We start from the raw sequence: 5467 nt of genomic DNA on the forward strand, positions 1-5467 counted from the left end.
TCAAGCTCCACACCATGTGACACAGTTCTCAACAACATATTGAGGTAATTGTTCATTAGTTGTGCTTGCTGAAGGCAATGCACAACTCTAGATTTCTTACATACTCATATTATTATTATTTGATTTATTGAACCCAATCTAGAGCTAAAATAATATAAACTATTAACATGAAACCAACTTTAAAAAGTACAGACTGACCCAACTTAGATTGCTTGTGAAAGTATTTTTTATAGCGTTTACACTTTTTGAACTATAATAATATTTAATTAAATGAGCTCCCAATGCATTTCAAGGACCATAGACTTGAATGGTAAAAAAAATAAACATAATTATAGACCTTTCACCATTTAAGCTATCCAAACCAAAGTTGACCACAACCACAAAACTACTGACCACAACCACACAACAATTAACCATAACTAGTAACCAACATGACTGACCACACAATGACTGAACCACACAACTACTGCTCTGGTCTGCACTAGCTCTGGTCCTGAGCATAGCTAGTAGTTAGCTAGCTCTGGTCCACACTAACTGGTCTAGCTTTGGTCTGCACTAACTTGCTCTGGTCCAGGGTGTAAATAGTTGCTAGCTACCTCTGGTCCCCATTAGCGGTGGTTTAGCTCTGATCCGCACTAACAAGCTCTGGGCCAGGGTGTAGCTAGCTAGCTTTGGTCCATACTAGCATTGGTCTAGCTCTGGTCCACTCTAACTAACCCCGGTCCAGGGCATACCTAGTAGCTAGCTCTGCCACGCACTAGCTCTAGTCCAGGGCCTAGCATTGGCCTAGCTCTGGTCCACACTAGCTCTGGTCCAGGGCCTAGCATTGGTCTAGCTCTGGTCTGCACTAGCTCTGGTCCAGGGCATACAGACTGACTCGACTTACATTTCTTCAATAAAGCTTTATGCTAGAATTGACCACAGTCACTTCTAATACCACTGCTATTGCATTAACTACCACTACAACTACATCCACAGTCCCCATTACTACTACCACCACCATTAATATTTAATTATTTGATGTATTATTATTAACTACTGACCACACTTAATGACCACAACTACTGACTACTGCCACAACTGTCCACAACTATTGACCACACAACTAATTACCAAAATGACTGACCACAACCACACAACTACTGACCACACAATTGCTCACCAGAACCACACAAATACTGTCCTCAACTACTGACCATACAACTAATTACCAGAACTACTGACCACAACCACACAACTACTGACCACAACCACACAACTACTGAACACAACCACACAACTACTGCTCTGGTCTGTACTAGCTTTGGTCTAGCTCTGATCTGCACTCTGGTCTAGGGCATATCCAGTAGCTAGCTCTGGTCTGCACTAGCTCTGGTCCAGGGCTTAGCATTGGTCTAGCTCTGGTCCGCATTAACTGTTCTGGTCCAGGGCGTACAGACTGACTCAACTTAGATTTATTCAATAAAGCTTTATGCTAGACTTGACCATGTTCACTACTAATACCACTACGATTACAGTAACTACTACTACCACCACAGCTACTGCCACAGTCCCCACTACTACCACCACCACTACAGCCACAGTTCCCACTACTACCACCACCATTACTATTAAAATGTTAATCAAATCAAAATATATTTTAGATTCTTCAAAGTAGCTGCCCTTTGCCTTGATGACAGCTTTGCACATTCTTGGCATTCTCTCAACCAGCTTCAAGAGGTAGTCACTTGGAATGCTTTTCCAACAGTCTTGAAGGAGTTCACACATATGCTGAGCACTTGTTGGCTGCTTTTCCTTCACTCTGTGGTCCAACTCATCCCAAACCATCTCAATTGGTTTGAGGTTGGGTGATTGTGGAGGCAAGGTAATCTGATGCAGCACTCCATCACTCTCCTTCTTGGTCAAATAGCCCTTACACAGCCTGGAGGTGTGTTTTGGTTCATTGTCCTGTTGAAAAACAAATGATAGTCCCACTAAGCGCAAACCAGATGGGATGGCGTATCGCTGCAGAATGCTGTGTTAGCCATGCTCGTTAAGTGTGCCTTGAATTCTAAATAAATCACTGACAGTGTCACCAGCAAAGCACCATCACATCTCCTCCTCCATGCTTCACGGTGGGAACCTCACATGCAGAGATCATCCGTTCACCTACTCTCCGTCTCAAAGACGAAGCGGTTAGAACCAAAAATCTCAAATTTGGACTCATCAGAGCAAAGGACAGATTTCCACCGGTCTAATATCCATTACTCGTGTTTCTTGGCCCAAGCAAGTCTCTTCTTCTTATTGGTGTCCTTTAGTAGTGGTTTCTTTGCAGCAAATCGACCATGAAGGCCGGATTCACTCAGTCTCCTCTGAACAGTTGATGTTGAGATGTGTCTGTTACTTGAACTCTGTGAAGCATTTATTTGGGCTCTAATTTCTGAGGCTGGTTACTCTAATAAACTTATCCTCTGCAGCAGAGGTAACTCTGTGTCTCCCTATCCTGTGGTGGACCTCATGAGAACCAGTTTCATCATAGTGCTTGATGGTTTTTACGACGGCACTTGAAGAAACTTTCAAAGTTCTTTATATTTTCCGTATTGACTGACCTTCATGTCTTAAAGGAATGATGGACTGTCGTTTCTCTTTAATTATGTGAGCTGTTCTTGCCATAATATGGACTTTTACCAAATAGGGCTATCTTCTGTATACCACCGCTACCTTGTCACAACACAACTGATTGGCTCAAATGCATTAAGAAGGAAATACATTCCACAAATTAACTTTTAACAAGGCACACCTGTTAATTGAAATACATTCCAGTTGACTACCTCATGAAGCTGGTTGGAAGAATGCCAAGAGTGTGCAAAGCTGTCATCAAGGCAAAGGGTGGCTACTTTGGAGAATCAAAATATAAATATATTTTGATTTGTTGAACACTTTTTTGCTTATTATATGATTCCATATGTGTTATTTCATAGTTTTCATGTCTTCACTATTATTCTACAATGTAGAAAATAGTACAAATAAAGATAAACCCTTGAATGAGTAGGTGTGTCCAAACTTTTGACTGGTACTGTAAGTATTTAGACCTTTTACTCAGTACTTTTTTGAAGCACCGTTGGCAGCGATTACAGCCTCGTGTCTTCTTGGGTATGGCGCTACAAGCTTTGCACACCTGTATTTGGGGAGTTTCTCTCATTCTTCTCTGCAGACCCTCTCAAGCTCTGTCAGGTTGGATGAGGGGCATTGCTGCACAGCTCTTTTCAGGTCTCTCCAGATATGCTCGATTGGGTTCAAGTCCGGGCTCTGGCTGGGCCACTCAAGCACATTCAGAGACTTGTCCCGAAGCCACTCCTGCGTTGTCTTGGCTGTGTGCTTAGGGTCATTGTCCAGATTTTCATTAAGGATCTCGCTATACTTTACTCTGTTCATCTTTCCCTCGATCCTGACGAGTCTCCTATTCCCTGCCACTGAAAAACATCCCCACAGCATGATGCTGCCACCACCATGCTTCACCATAGGGATGGTGCCAGGTTTCCTCCAGACATGACGCTTGGCATTCAAGCCAAAGAGTTCAATCTTGGGTTCATCAGACCAGAGAATCTTGTTTTTTATGTCAGAGTCCTTTAGGTGCCTTTTTGCAAATTCCAAACAGGTTGCTATGTACCTTTCACTGAGGAGTGGCTTCTGTCTGGCCACTCTACCATAAAGGCCTGATTGCTGCAGAGTTGGTTGTCCTTCTGGAAGATTCTCCCATCTCCACAGAGGAACTCTGGAGTTCTGTCAGAGTGATTGCTCAGTTTGACCGGGCGACCAGCTCTAGGAAGAGTCTTGGTGGTTCCAAATGTCTTCCATTTAAGAATGCTGGAGGCCACTGTGTTCTTGAGGACCTTCAATGCTGGAAACATGTTATCTTTATTCCCAGTCATGTGAAATCCATATATTATGGCCGAAGGAATTTCTCAATTGACTCCTTACATAAACTGTAACTCAGTAAAAATCTTTTAAATAGTTGCATGTCGCGTTTATATTTTTGTCCAGTGTATGTAAAAGAACAAAAAAGAAAGCCACTGGAAGTTTGGGAAGAACATATAGTACACTATGAAACCACCAAAAACATTGTTTCAACAATAACTTTACAGTTAATGATCTCCTTAAAATGTGTTTTATAGGAAGTTTGAGGATTACGGTGAGGTAAAACCCTTAGGCACTTCTCGTCATGAACCCAAACTCATCCTGGTAGACATTGATGACCGGATGTGTATCCTACCTCCCCTCTCCATCACTGATGATTATGAAAGGTACTAACTATACTGTATGTAGCAGGTTAAAGTCAGCCCTCGTGATATCTCTCAGCTAGATTGATCCACTGACTTAGACTAGTCTGTATTATTTGATGTTATTTCAGAAGAACTACAGTACTTTAATGCTTAAGGACCACAGTGCAGGTTCAATTGATATAACCCACTGGCCTCAATGTTTCAGGACATACGAGCTCCAGTTCCTCCTGATGGGACAGAGTACACCCCTGTCCAACCACATGGTCCTGTTCCTGTGCACTCAGCTGACTGGCAGATGGATGATCTATGACAACATGAAAACACCCCTGGTCCAGGACATTGGTGTGAGTGAACTACAGAGAGCTACAGAGAGGGACAAGTATGTTTCCTATCTTGCTGCTTATGTGAAGAAAGAATAATAATAAGGCTGCTTCGGGAGTCAAGGGCATCCTCTTTAGATTTTAGTTCTGTATTTCCGAGATCCTGTCCCAACTACAACTATTAGCATTATTAAAAAAATCCCCATTTAAAATTCTGTCAATTTCAAGATAGATGTTTTTTTGCATTGGATGCGTCTCAATCCACCGCATACACCAATGTCACTCTTCCGCATCGGTGGTAAAAGGTGACAGCTTAAGCGGTGTTTGTCAGACCATGATACATCCCGAAAATCGGTCTTTTCACAAAATTGTCTGTAGTGTTTGAACAGTTTAGCCTATAAAACTATTATAACCCCTCAATTAAAAGATGAGACTCTCGCGAACACAATGGTATTTGCCGTTAGGGACACGTCTGAAGTCGGTACAGCCAATCTGCCAACATCTGTCTGTAGTGTCCGAACAGTTTGGAGTACACACTAATACTTCTCTGTGGAAAGGTGACATGCCTCACAAGACTCCTCTGAAGGTGTCCCGGTACCAGTTGAAAAGATGAGTGGAAGTACAATACCGTTCAAAAGTTTGGGGTCACTTAGACATTTCCATGTTTTTGAAAGAAAAACTTTTTGTCCATTAAAATAACATCAAATTTATCAGAAATACAGTGTAGACATTGTTAATGTTGTAAATGACTATTGTAGCTGGAAATGGCAGATTTTTTAAAATTGAATATCTACATAGGCATACAGAGGCCCATTATCAGCAACCATCACTCCTGTGTTCTAATGGCACGTTGTGTTAGCTAATCTAAGTTTATCATTTTAAAAG

The sequence above is a fragment of the Salvelinus namaycush genome, chromosome 29 (genome assembly GCF_016432855.1).
Source record: "Salvelinus namaycush isolate Seneca chromosome 29, SaNama_1.0, whole genome shotgun sequence".
NCBI classification, from domain to species: domain Eukaryota; kingdom Metazoa; phylum Chordata; class Actinopteri; order Salmoniformes; family Salmonidae; genus Salvelinus; species Salvelinus namaycush.